General features: G+C 39.8%; 1 protein-coding gene across 1 annotated transcript in view; it reads right to left on the bottom strand.

Moving 5' to 3' along the window:
• Positions 1 to 8240, bottom strand: part of LOC128695222 (potassium channel subfamily K member 13-like) — a 73798-nt gene extending 65558 nt beyond the window's left edge. Inside the window, exon 1 of the mRNA XM_053785739.2 lies at positions 7876 to 8240. The gene's annotated coding sequence lies outside the window, so the exon portion shown is untranslated. The remainder of the gene's footprint in view (positions 1 to 7875) is intronic.
• Between the last annotated feature and the right edge of the window lie 5470 nt (positions 8241 to 13710).

Here is a 13710-nt window from a genome sequence, read left to right as displayed (position 1 = left end):
AGAGCGCCTACTTGATTTTAAGTGGACAAGAGCAGCCGCCCGCCATGTCATCCGCGAAGCTAAACGCACTTGTTGGTGGGATTATGTTTCTACCGTCACTTCGGCTCCCTCTGTGAGCGCAGTCTGGAAAAAATATTCGGAAACTGGGTGGCAAATACTCTCCAGACCCGGCTGTCATCCTTCGGGTTGCCAGTGTTGCTATAGCTAACCCTTTTAACATTGCTACCGAACTTATATTATTAGATTAAATTCAGTTGTACCATAGCTCATTCTACCTCAAGACATAGTCAATACCAAATTCACTATATTAGACCATAGTGCAATTACTAGTGAGAGACTAGTGCTATTTTTAATTTGTACTTTTATATTATTAGATTAAACCTATTGTACTTTAGCTCACTCTAGCTCAAAACATAGACTCCACAAAAGTCATTATTAGACCTTAGTGCAATTACAAGTGAGAGTCTTGTTCTATTTTTAATTTGTATTTTTATATTACTAGTTTATACCTAGTTGTACTTTAGTTCATTCCAGCACAACACAGACAACATCAACTTCATTATGTGTAGTAGTGACTATACCCTACATGACCAAAATACTCTAGCTATATACTTGTCCAAACTTCCTACCACTACAGATATCAGTAGTAGAACTCAACACACAACTCAGGATATAAATAACCATAATTTTAAACCTAGAAGATGATTGATCACATTGACCCTGATCTAAACCTCCATAATCTGACACCCAATCAAAACCTATTGGAAAGTAACTGCCTTTATTACACAGCATCACAAGCCAGCACTATCCTAAACAATGCTAAAAGTCTATCAGTACTTAACTACAACATCAGGTCCTTAAGCAAACACTATGATGACCTCCTAGCACTCCTTGAATCACTAAAGACACCCTTCTCCTGCATTATTCTTACTGAGACCTGGGTTAAGCAGGACACAATAGATATCTACCCTCTACCAGGATACACAGCAATTCACAACTGCAGAACAAACCAAGTTGGGGGTGGTATTGCAATCTATTACTCTAACCAATTATCTTGTCTTAGCACCACTTGCTTTAGTGATGAATATGGGGAATACATTTTTGCTAATTTTACTGTAAAAAAACTTAAGACGCCTATAACAATCGGTGCCATTTACCGGATACCTCACACAAACATCCCAAATTTCAGTGAGAAATTAAAGTCACTAATAACAAACAGACAAATGAATAAGCACCACCTTCTCTTGGCTGGAGACTTCAACATCAACCTTGGCTTACTAGATGATCAACCTGTAACTGATTTCATCAACAATATGAACAACACACTTCTCATACCAACAATAACTAAACCAACCAGGCTCACTGAGACAAGTGCAACCATAATAGACCACATATAGACCAATATACTAGCCCCCCTTAAATCAGGGATAATCACAGATAGCACTACAGACCACTACCCTACCTTCCTCCTGACAAACATTAGTAAACCACCACTTGAATACAACAAAGTCTCATTTAGACTCCATGACGAGGCCTCAGTAAGGAAGTTCACAGCTGACCTAGAGACTGTTGATTGGCCTACAGAATTCTCCAAGGCCAATGGTATTGATGACTGGACAGACATCTTTCTTAACAAATTACTTAGACTATACAACAAACATTGTCCTATAAAAACAAAACAGATCACAAACAAACGGCTTGGTTGCCCATGGCTAACCAGCACCATTCTGAAATCCATTGACAAGAAACACCAATATGAAAAGCAATATAGACAGGGCTTAATACACAAAGATACTCTTAAACACTATTCATCAGCTCTCACCAAAGTAATAAAAAAAGCCAAACAACTATACTACTCCAGTAGATTCACAGACACTAGAGGAGATATAAAAAAGACCTGGAAAACACTCTCTCAGATTCTAGGGACCCACAAACTGAGAAAAACCAAGAATATTGTCCTAACTAAAACTAATGAAACACCACTACATCCCACTGACACAGCTAACAAGACAAACGACTTCTTCTCAAACATAGGATCTAATCTCGCCAGTAAAATCCCACATACCAATGCCCATGCCGGGAACTACCTAGATGGAAATTTCCCTAATTCCTTCTATCTTGCACCAACTGAGCCCACGGAAGTCATTGAGATCATAAAGTCACTTAAAAATAACTCGGGGAATCTGTCTCATGTCCCACCATTACTGTACAAGCGAGCAGCCCATGTCCTTTCGCATGCTATTTCATTACTTTTTAACAAGTCAATAGAGACTAGCACCTTCCCGAAACTACTCAAGATGGCAAGGGTTACACCAATACATAAAGGTGGTGACCCTACAGACTTAAACAACTATAGGCCAATATCTAACTTACCATTGCTATCCAAAATCTTTGAGAAACTCGTACACAGGAGACTATTCATTTATAACGGCTCAAAACATACTCAACCCCTGCCAGTTTGGATTCAGGAAAAATAAGAGCACTAATGATGCAATCATAAAAATGCTAGATCTGCTTTACACAGCATTGGAAAATAAGGAATATCCACTAGGAATTTTTATTGACCTAAGAAAAGCTTTTGACACAGTAAACCACGAAATCCTACTCCACAAACTTGACCACTACGGTATAAGAGGCCATGCGCTTGCTTATTTCAAATCTTACATTACTAATAGGTATCAGTACGTCACCATTAAAGACACAGCATCAGCAACACGGCCACTTGATACTGGAGTTCCGCAGGGAAGTGTCCTTGGTCCCCTGCTCTTCCTCATATACATCAATGACCTTCCAAACGTATCCCAACACCTGAAACCCATTCTCTTTGCTGATGACACGACTTATGTCATCTCTCACCCTAATCTTGCCACCCTCAACACCATTGTGAATGAGGAGCTGATTAAAATATCGACTTGGATGACAGCCAATAAACTTACGCTTAACACTGACAAAACTTACTATATTATGTTTGGTAGCAGAACAGGAGATGCACAAATTAACATTAAGATTGACAACACTCTAATTACCAGAAATAATGGGGGAAAATTCCTAGGCTTATACCTTGACAACAACCTGAATTTCAGCACCCATATCCAGCATATAGCCAAAAAAGTATCCAAAACGGTTGGGATCCTCTCCAAGATACGATACTACGTGCCGCAAAATGCCCTTCTCACACTATACCACTCGCTTATTTATCCATACCTCACCTATGCTATTTGTGCTTGGGGATCAACTGCAGCAACACACCTAAAGCCAATAATAACCCAACAAAAAGCTGCAGTAAGAATAATCACTAAATCCCATCCCTGGCAGCACACCCCCCCACTCTTCAAAGATCTAAACTTACTCCCAGTTCAGTACATCCACACTTTCTACTGTGCAATCTATATCTACAGGGCCTTAAACTCTAATATCAACCTTGACCTAAAACGCTTTCTTGATAGTTGTGACAGAACCCACAGGCATAACACCAGAAACAAACATCTCTACGACATTCCCCGTGTCCGACTAAACCTTTACAAAAATTCAATGTATGTCAAAGGCCCTAAAATCTGGAATACCCTACCTGAGAACTCTAGAACTGCAGACACATTCATCACCTTCAAAACTACCATTAGAAAACATCTTATCTCCCTGATACACCCCGTCAACTAACTACACGAATACCACCTGGTGGTTCACACTTACACTCGCTCACTCATTTGACCATAAACAGAAATATTAATCTCAGTCTTAAAATAATGAATCCTGTGATACTCCAATACTGAAACTATATACTGTGCCAAAACAAAAGCATTCACATTGCTAAACTCACAAACTAGTATTTAGTCACTTAGCCATAATACCAACTTACCTCATAATTTGTAATATTTTACAATTAAGAATAAAACTAAGTATGCCCAAAATGCCTAGCCTTGCTAAGCGTTCTAGTGGTACACTCTGTAATCACAATTTTACTACATGTAAACCAAACAATAACCAAATTTCTGTAAACTCAGCATTGTAATCCTTATAGAGAATAAACTTTGAATTTGAATTTGAATTTGAATTTGAATCTTGTCCGTATCTCCCAGGGGCTCCATCTCTGCACCTCGTTTCGTACCTCCAAATCTGCCAGAGAGTTTGAGCCATCAAACTTTTCTTCTAGCAGAGAAGAGACTTACAATGTGCGTTTTACGCTTCTGGAATTAGAGTCAACACTCTCTGTTTGCTGAACATCAGCAGCTGGGCCAGACGGTATTCGTATCTGTATGCTCCAGCATTTACATCTGTCAGCCCTTGCAGTCCTCTTACATCATCTTATTTGATCGCCAGGAGTTCTGCCCCAGCGGTGGAAATCTTCCAGTGTACCTTTTCGTAAACCAGGTACTTCGGGACTACTTGATGCCTCCCACTATTGTCCCATTGCTCTTACCAGTGCGGTTTGCAAGGTGTTGGAACGTCTGGTAAATAGACGTTTGGTGTGGTATTTAGAGACATACAATAGTTTTTCCACTAGTCAATATGGCTTTCATAAGGGCAGTTCTACTATTGGCCCCTTACTCCATTTAGATACATATGTACGTAATGCCTTTGCCAATAACCACTATTATCTTCATCTTTTTTTATTTTGAGAAGGCGTATGACACAATTTGGAGATATAACATCTCGATCCATGCTCACTCCTTAGGTCTCCGAGACAATCTACCATTTTTCCTTCAGAACTTCTTATCCGAGAGACACTTCCGTGTTCTGGTTAATATACTTTCCCTGGACTTTGTCCAAGCTGAAGGTGTTCCCCTGGGATGTGTCCTGAACGCCACAGTTTTTCTCCTTGCTATAAATGATCTGGCATTTATTCTTCCATCTAATATCTGGTCATCACCATGTGTTGATGACTTTGCTATAGCTTGTGCAGGCGCTGACTGTCGCCTCATTGCAGTTTCTCTCCAACATGCGGTCAACTCTGTTTCCAATTGGGCCACTGCACATGGGTTTAAATTTTCTAGTACTAAAATACACCAAATTACTTTCACTAGATTTTTTACCTTTCCTGATAATCCATTGTACCTGTATGGTTTGTGTATCCCTGAACGTGATACTGTCAGGTTTCTCGGTCTTCTGTTTGACCGTTGCTTATCCAGGAAATCTCACATTACCTCTCTGAAGGTAACTTGCTATAGCCGGTTGAATCTCCTTAAAACCCCTCGCTCATCTTTCATGGGGTCTGATTGTAGAACTCTCCTTCTACTGCATTCTGCTTAATTTTATCGAAACTAGATTATGGCTTCTCCTGCAACTCTTTCTAGCCTTAATCCCATCCATCACCAGGAATTACGTTTATGCCTCGGTGCTTCTCGCTCTTCACCTGTTGAGATCCTCTATGTAGAGACGATTATTCCACCCTTGACCGATCACCGCGATGCTCATTGCCTCCGCTTTTTTGTTCGCTCTCGTCCTTCTATGTGCAGGATGGTAAGGGATGTTAGAAGTTCCTTACTTGTTTGTCGTCCCTGTTTACTCCATTCCTTCTCTCTTCGTCTTCATTCGCTCTTGTTTTCTCTTCAGTTATCATCTTTCTATGTTCATGTAGCATCTAATTTTTCCTTTTTTCCTTGGGAAGTTCCGACGGTTCGACGGCTCGTGTCTGTTCTTCCCCACTGTCATGCGCCAAAGCCCGAATGCTTCTCGCTCTCTTTATCTTAAACAGCTCCAGTCTCATTCTCATGTCAAGACTTGGAACTGATGGTTTCTGACGGTGTCCGATTTGCAGCAATGTATCCAGACAGCTTCATATGAAGGCATTTATTAGCTTCGGCTAGTACTTTTACAGATGAATTTTATACAATTCTCTTAGCACTTATCCGTATTATATCTATGCCTGTGTCACCATTTGTGGTAGTTTCAGACTCCCTTAGTGCTTTGCAGGCTATACGAAAATGTGATTCATCTCACCCCCTTAGTTTGTATCCAACTTTGGCTATGCCGTATCTCTAGCAGGCACAAAGATATTGTTTTTTATTGGGTCCCTGGTCATGTTGATGTACAGGGCAATGAAGAGGCAGACACTGCTGCACGGTCAGCAGTACATGACCTCCCAGTTTCATATAGAGGTGTTCCATTCACAGACAATTTGGCAGAGATTTCTACCCACCTTCGCACCTGTTGACAACACCGTTGGTCTGATTTCCTACATAATAAATTTCATTCTATTAAACCATGTGTAAGTTTCTGGCCATCTTCTTGTCATCAATGTCGAGGTTGGGAGACTACTCTCTCCCGCCTTCGCATCGGCCACACTCGTCTTACTCACGGATATCTCAAGGAGAGGTGCCCTGTTCCACTCTGTGAGACTTGTCAGGTGCCAGTTTTTGTTAGCCATATTCTGTTGGACTGTCCATTCTATCATTGCGCACTCAGAATTTACCTCCGACTTTGTCATCGCTCAAATGCCCTTACTTCTTCTTACCTTCTTGCTGATGGACTCTCCTTTAACCCAGAGTCTCTCGTTGGCTTTTTGACAGTAACTGATTTATTGCACAAACTTTGACGATGATGATGCCTCTACCACTCCTCACAGCCCTTTCTACCTCTCCCTCTTGCTACTCTCTACCCATGCACTTTCCACTGCCCGGCTGCACTGCATGATCTAATAATATTCTGTCTCCCTCTAGCTATCCAAAACCCTGCACCCTTCCCTGCCTTGCTGCACTGTATGACCCTTGTAGGTTTAGCGCTTCATTTTTTATTTTAATAATTTTGGAGATAGGAGTTAGGAAGAACCAGTTGTGAGTGTGAGGGAAGTTCGTGAGGCAGCGAGTAGAATGAAAGGGGGTAAGGCAGCTGGGAATGATGGGATAAAGATAAAAATGTTAAAAGCAGGTGGGATATAGTTTTGGAGTGGTTAGTGATTTTATTTAATAGATGTATGGAGGAGGGTAAGGTACCTAGGGATTGGCAGAGAACATACGTAGTTTTTGAATAATGACTTAAGAAAAAAAGAGTGTAAAAATTATGGGGGAAAAAGTCTGTTGAGTATACCTGATAAAGAGTATAGTAGATTTAATATTGAAGGGATTACGAGTAAGACGGAGAATAGGACAGCAAATGAACAAGGAGGCTTTAGGAAGTGTAGGGGGTGTGTAGACCAAGTGTTCACAGTGAAACATAGGTGAACAGTATTTAGAGAAGGGTAAAGAGGTTTTTATGGCATTTATGGATTTGGAAAAGGCGTATGACAGGGTGGATAGAGGGGCAATGTGGCAGATGTTGCAAATGTATGGAATATGAGTTAGGTTATTGAAAGCAGTGATGAGTCTTTACAAGAATAGTGAGGCTAGAGTATGTAGAAGAGTGGGAGATTATTTCCCAGTAAAAGTAGACCTTAGACAGGGATGTGTCATGTCACAATAGTTGTTCAATATATTTATAGATTCTTTTGGTACAAAATTATTAATTTTTACAATAATATAAATGAAAAAAAATGTATCTTCAAACGTATAAGAGAATATTTTAGAAAGGGCTTAATATAAATGAGTTCTTGTTAATTGACCAATTTTACCTATACGGCATGACACACACACACACACACACACACACACACACACACACACACACACACACACACACACACACACACACACACACACACACACACACACACACACACACTCACACACACACTCACACACACACTCACACGCACACATACACACACACATTATATATATATATATATATATATATATATATATATATATATATATATATATATATATATATATATATATATATATATATATATATATATATATATATATATATATATATATACCACCTCTAGAACTTTACTGGGGAGTATGTATACATTACACAAGCTAAATTATAACTTACCTACAGAAGGGAGCCCAAACGTTTCTACCGGCAGGACATGATGATACATTCGATTTTCCACAGTAATTAAACTTTAATTACATTGTTTCAGGCTGTTAGCATACTGTTAATTTATGTAAAGTATAAAGACACAGATATATTACACTTCTCACATTCAGATCTAGTATTGCGAAAACTCTATTTCGTTTTTTAAATTAAATGAAACTCTGAATTAACTTGCAAGGTTAAACTTGGGTAAAATCGTCATATTAACAGTTTGTTCTGTGTACATCTTTCTCTGGCGGTTTCCCAGTGCAATGTAGATGTGAGGGAGGAAGGTGAGTGGTGCAAGAAGTGTGTTTACGTAGTGGTTGCTTGGTGACAGATTGACGTACCTGCCTACACGTTGTTGTCACCTCCCACTTGCTTGAAACAGTAGCATCCCCTCCCATTACCCCCTACTCCACTCCACACTTCTCCCCACTCCTGCCTCCACCACTACACACGCCCCCTCCTCTTCATTCCCCTCTATTGTCCACGCCCCCTCTTAAGCCAACACGACCGACTCCTCTTCATCCAGTACCATCCCCATGCCACCTCCTCTCCAACCCACTCTATGGTACTACTAACGCCCCCTCTCTAACCCGCCCTCATTTTTATCCTGTGTCACCCAGTACACCCCTTCTCTACCCTGTGCCTTCTAGTACGTCCCCCTCTCCAGTCCGCACTTTTCTTCACTCACCCACACCTGATATTCTCCCACCAGAGAATATTAGGTAACCCTATTGATACCCTTCTAGCATCTAACCTATGTGAGTCTAGTAACGAGTGCAAGTTAATATCCTTCAACTCAGTAGAGCAAGACATTACTATCTTATTCTTTTTTGAAAACGGTTTGAACAGAGTGAAGTTAAGGTGACTAGGGAAAATATTTAAATACAATTTTTATATATGAGGCCCTGGCTAGTTTTTCTCGTGAAATAAGCTATTTAACCCCAAGGTCAGAGTCCTCCAAGGTCAGAGTCCCCCAAGGTCAGAGTCCCCCAAGGTCAGAGTCCCCCAAGGTCAGAGTCCCCCAAGGTCAGAGTCCCCCAAGGCCAGAGTCCCCCAAGGTCAGAGTCCCCCAAGGCCAGAGTCCCCCAAGGTCAGAGTCCCCCAAGGTCAGAGTCCCCCAAGGCCAGAGTCCCCCAAGGGGTCAGAGTCCCCCAAGGTCAGAGTCCCCCAAGGTCAGAGTCCCCCAAGGTAAGGCCAACATTCTCTTCAGACTTTCCCTGTTTTTGGAACTTGTTTGTTACACAGATCTCAGTGCACAAACTTGAATAAATTATTAGTCTGAATATAAATCAAACATTAGCTGTGCCTTCAGACACATTATTGATATTAGAGTACTTAATACGGTAGTTTATGTAAAATAGTGTAAGGCAGTTGATTCGACAAACCAAACAAATTCCTAAGTAATCTAACTGAACCACGTCAGGGAAGATAAATCACATTTTTCTTTAACACTGGAACGGCCAGCTCGCCGAACAGCAGTGAGCAGTACACGGCAAACGAAAACAACCCACATCAACGAGTAAGGAAAGAGACAAACAATGACTTAAATGGGGACAGCAGCTTCTCCTCCAAACAAGTTTACAAAACTCAAGAGTTACTGAATTTATGTCCAGGAGCTTGAAAATCCTGACTATGGTAGTGTGCAGAAACTAAGTCTGAAAGAGTTAGATCTAGAGTTAGACACTGGACCTGAATCATATGTGGGTGCCTCTGAATTAATTTCATTCTACTTCCTGCCTGGTGTACTAGCCTAACGAGCAGTATTTTATATTACTGTAACCACTAACGAGTGGTATTGACCAATGACAACACTGGCTAATTGCAGTCAGTAGAATGAAATTAACTCAGAGGCACCCACACCACCGTATGTCCTCTGATGACAGTAAAACACCTAGCTTGGCTGGGTGCATCATTCTTGTAAGATTGAGTAGTCCTGTGGGTTAGAGCATCATGTGTTTTCGCTCTCCATGAGGCGGGGCAAAGCAGCATGGGTTCGAGTCCTTGGCTAGTCGCAGTGTTGTTATTGATCAATACCACTCGTTCCTGGTTACAATTATGTATATATATATATATATATATATATATATATATATATATATATATATATATATATATATATATATATATATATATATATATATAGATATATATATACATACATGTCGTGCCGAATATGTAAAACTGGTCAATTAGCAAGAACTCATTTAAAATTAAGTCCTTTCTTAAAATTTCTCTTATACGTTTAAAGATATATTTTCTCATTAATATTAATGTAAATATTTTTAATTTTGCACCAAAAGAATCTTAGAAAACTTACCTAACCTTATTATAACAAGCGCAGTTTATTTTAGCCTAACCCAACTAAATATATTTTAGATTTGTTTACAATAATTTAATACTAAACAAACACAAAGAAATATATTTTTATCGTTAGGTTTAGAATGATTTTGGCGAAATTATTGCAAACACAAATTTTCGCTTGTCCTATATGGCAAGATGAGCGTTGCTATTTAAGCCAAGATAGCAAGTTCTGCCTATTCGGCACGACATATATATATATATATATATATATATATATATATATATATATATATATATATATATATATATATATATATATATATATATATATATATATATATATATATATATATATATATATATATATACCGCAGGGGAGCTGGACGAAGTATTCGAGATGTAGCTCTGAGTTACCTATGTTGTTTTACTTTGTATCATATTTTTGTGAATGTTTTGTCAATGTATTTTGTCTTTAAATATATATATATATAAATATATATATATATATATATATATATATATATAAATATATATATATATATATATATATATATATGTATATAAATATTTATATATGTATATAAATATATATAAATATATATATATGTATAAATATATGTATATAAATATATATGTATATAAATATATATGTATATAAATATGTATATATGTATATATGTATATATATATATGTATATATATATATATATAGGGAAGTACCACCTCTATAGCTGGACTGGGGACCCTCATCCTCAGAGAAGACAATAAACGTACCTCAGGGAAAACTCAAGGTTCTCCCCGGAGCTGTTTGAATATTTTCTTCTCCTACCACCCCCTATATTTGATATTCTATATGAACATTTATTAATAAACAAAATACATTTACAGAAACACATAAACATGAATACAATGGCACAATGTATCAAAGATCATGAATTTCCTCCAGCTCCTCCGAGGCTGGACGCGAGCCAAGTATGCAGCAAACATTTCCCCTCTGGATGGCTACGCTGAGGCGCTGAAACATGAAAGTGGCTGCCCTTGAGTTCCTGGTGGTGTCGATGAGTCTGGAGCCCAATTCTTTAAGGAAACGTGTGGCATTTTTCCCCATAATCCCAAGGTCTCTGATCCCACTGAGACAAATTGATACTGTTGGCTTATGTCCCTGTACTTGCTGATCTTGTACTCCTTCCTGTGGTCAGCAGCTCCTCCCTGTCGCCCCACACTGTGATGGATGTAGGTGTCAGCCAGTGTGGACACACAGGTATAGTCCCATGCTAAGAGCTTGCCATTCTTCTAAGGGTAGATGGTGATCCCGTCGGGGTGGTTTGCTTGGTTGTGGGTATTGTTGGCTGCTAGTGATCGGGGCTCCCTCTCGACTAGGCATCCAGCTGTAGCAAGGGTTCTCTTAATGATATCTTTGACCTCTTTGTGTCTTGCATGCCAGCCCTTGGTTTTGGAACAGCTAAGACCATGTAGACCATATTGGTCTGCTTGCGCTTCGCCGCAAATACACGTATATTCTGTGTGAATTGCAGCAGCAAGGCGCAGAGCCACTGCAATACGGAGGGTCTTAGGGTCGAGTCGCGTTCCCATTGACGCGAGACAGCAGGCCCGCCGGCAGAACTGGACAGATTCTTCATACAACCCACCAACAAACTATTCTACCCAAGAAATAAGAAATTTTAAAAATTATTATTTGTCCAATGTATTATTAAATTCTTCCCAAATTCTATTAATTATAAATGGATCTATGTGAGTATTTATAGGATGGAGTCAGGTGGAGAATGCTGCATGTGACAATCTTCCGAGTAGGGTGATAGAGTCTAGGATCCAGGGATCCTTGGGTGCTGGTCCTTGCTGGTGCTGTTTTCTCCAAGGCCAAATGTCACTCAGTCTGAATGACTGACTTATCTTAGATCATCCCTCCTCTCTCACTGTGTCCCTGATATGTTATCTCACAAAATTTTTCAACATTATCTCCATATTACCCCTCCACATTTCTGATCCTCCGCATGGATCCCAATTCTCCAGTTCTATTTTCTTGTAAATTAATGAGCTTATATTAAGTAGAATTGCTTGAGTCATATGCTGTAGGCTCTTCTTGCCTCTCCCAATGCTATGTCCATCATTGCTTTGTTGTTATTAGCGTATTCTTGTCCTGACCTAATTCTGTTTAGTCTTCAGTGTGTCTGTTAATTAATCTTTTACACGCCTCTGTTGATTTCTCTCATCTTCACAAACTTCGCTGGTGTCTGATTAGCAGTACTCCTCCCAGTACCCTGTTTCCTTTATTCTCCCTCTGAACTGGATATCTTGCTGGGAAAAATGCTTTGTGATAATCTTTGTGATTACGTCTTCGTAAATCACGAAGATTATCGTAAATCGAAAATATCTGGAGTTGCCTATGCTATTGGTGTTCCGTTTCTCTCTCCTGTTTGTTATTCTATCTCTACTCTTGTATCATATTTTCATTTGCTTTTCTCTTATTGTGCTAGTTTGTTGTGTCTTCGTTTCATCTTCTTTCCTCATAAGTCAGGGAAGAAAGATGAAATTTGGGGATTAAGGTTAAAGGTGACCTTAGGACGCTGTTCTTGCGCTGTCAGGGGTCAGTGTTGTGGATGTTACTGAACGTGGATTGTTAGTAGGATATGATCGGGTTCAATTTATTGGGTTTAAGTGTGGGAAAGACTGGTACTTAAAATAGGTTTGTTGGGATTGGGAAGTGAGGAACCCTGGAGGATAAGGTTCCAGTCCTGTTGTTGTCTCCCTTGTTATGCCTACTGTCACTATCAGGTGTCTCCTCTCCCTCCACTCTTTAGTTTCATTCAGTTACTCCTCCTGTCTCATTCTGCTTTGGTTTAGATGCTAATGGAGATGTGTCCGTATCCCCTAAACCTTACCCTCTGTGACTTGTGTCACCTCTGACACAAGGGACTTATTTGCATATGGAACAACCTTTCGATTCTCTGACAATTTGCAACATGTTAATCTTCGGCTTCTCTGCTATAGTTCCTTATTTGCCTATCTCTTTTCAACTTGTGTGTGTCCGTGCGTACTAACCTAATTGTACTCACCTAATTGTGGTTTCAGGGGTCGATTCACAGCACCTGCCTATGCCAAATCAAAGTCGAGAACAACGTCCAGTATTGGGCCCCTACTTAAACAAGATGGGTCCTACACAGATGACAGCAAGGAAATGAGTGAGCTACTCAAGTCCCAATATGACTCAGTTTTTAGGAAGCCGCTAACCAGACTGAGAGTCGAAGATCAAAATGAATTTTTTATGAGAGAACCACAGAATTTGGTTAACACAAGCCTATCCGATGTTATCCTGACGCCAAATGACTTCGAACAGGCGATAAATGACATGCCCATGCACTCTGCCCCAGGGCCAGACTCATGGAACTCCGTGTTCATCAAGAACTGCAAGAAGCCCCTATCACGAGCCTTTTCCATCCTATGGAGAGGGAGCATGGACACGGGGGTCGTCCCACAGTTACT

This window comes from Cherax quadricarinatus, chromosome 35 (assembly GCF_038502225.1).
Source record: "Cherax quadricarinatus isolate ZL_2023a chromosome 35, ASM3850222v1, whole genome shotgun sequence".
In the NCBI taxonomy this organism is placed as follows: Eukaryota; Metazoa; Arthropoda; class Malacostraca; order Decapoda; family Parastacidae; genus Cherax; species Cherax quadricarinatus.
Note: the sequence above shows the minus strand (reverse complement) of the source record. Positions and strands in the feature narration are given on the sequence as shown.